Consider the following 1,000-nt stretch of genomic DNA (forward strand, 5'->3'; position numbering starts at 1 on the left):
TTAGTGAAAGATGCTTCTTTAGCAGATTCTTGTCAATAGGTGCTAGTGCTAGATCAAGTTGACCGTTTGGCGCCTCTGCCAACAATGCCAACGCCATCCCGGTTATTGCCTTCCTGCACATAGGGCATGCACCCCCGTCCTCAATGATCAGACCGCCCAAGCACTCCAGACACACACAATGCCCACACTCAAGTAGACAAACGCTTGGGACCTTCTCTTGTTCTGCACACATATCCTCCTCTGTGTTTAGGCATATAGGACATTCAAAGGCGCCAACAGGATTATACCTGTTCTTCGGGAGATGCCTGGCTGCTGTTTCCGTTAGATGGGCAAAGAGTGCACCGCTAGTCCAGTCCCTGTATTTGGCAACTGGAATGAGATAAATCACGTCCTTTGCCAGTATCTTGACTGTTTTAGACAAAGCCTTGGTCTCCGTGAGCTTGGGCCACAGACATGTGAGCCTTGCTGGCTTTCCCCCAATTTTGAGGCCCCTTAAATGCTCAACCGAAACTTCCCTTCCGGGGGTTCCGTATGAAATCAACTTTCCCCAATTGGCTACGTTGATGGATACTTTCTTAGCGCGGGGGAAGCTTGTCGCTACCCATCGCAGAACCGATTTAAACTCCCCCTCTGTTAGGTTGGCCTCTAGGTTGAAAGTAAGCACCACTTCAGATACCCTGGGAATATTCATGGCGTCGCTCCCCCCAATGAACGTCCGAAGACTGCCTATGTCGTTTGCTTTAATGTCTTCTATGGTGAGGTTCCGAACATTCAGTCCCTGGCAGGGGCTTGAGTACAGAGCGGCCCAAGCAAGATCAAAGATACTCATGGACAGTGTGAGGTTGCTTATGGGGGCAGATCCTAAAAAGGCCAGCAGCGAGTCTACCCCTTCTTTCCCTCGACTAAACCTTCCACCACACAGGTTCCTAAGCACCAGATGCTCTATGCCTGTTTTCTCATAGACCGAGCTGGATTGGAAGTCCCTGAGCCGCGGCAAATT

This window comes from Nematocida displodere (assembly GCF_001642395.1).
Source record: "Nematocida displodere strain JUm2807 chromosome Unknown 4, whole genome shotgun sequence".
Classification (NCBI taxonomy): Eukaryota; Fungi; Microsporidia; genus Nematocida; species Nematocida displodere.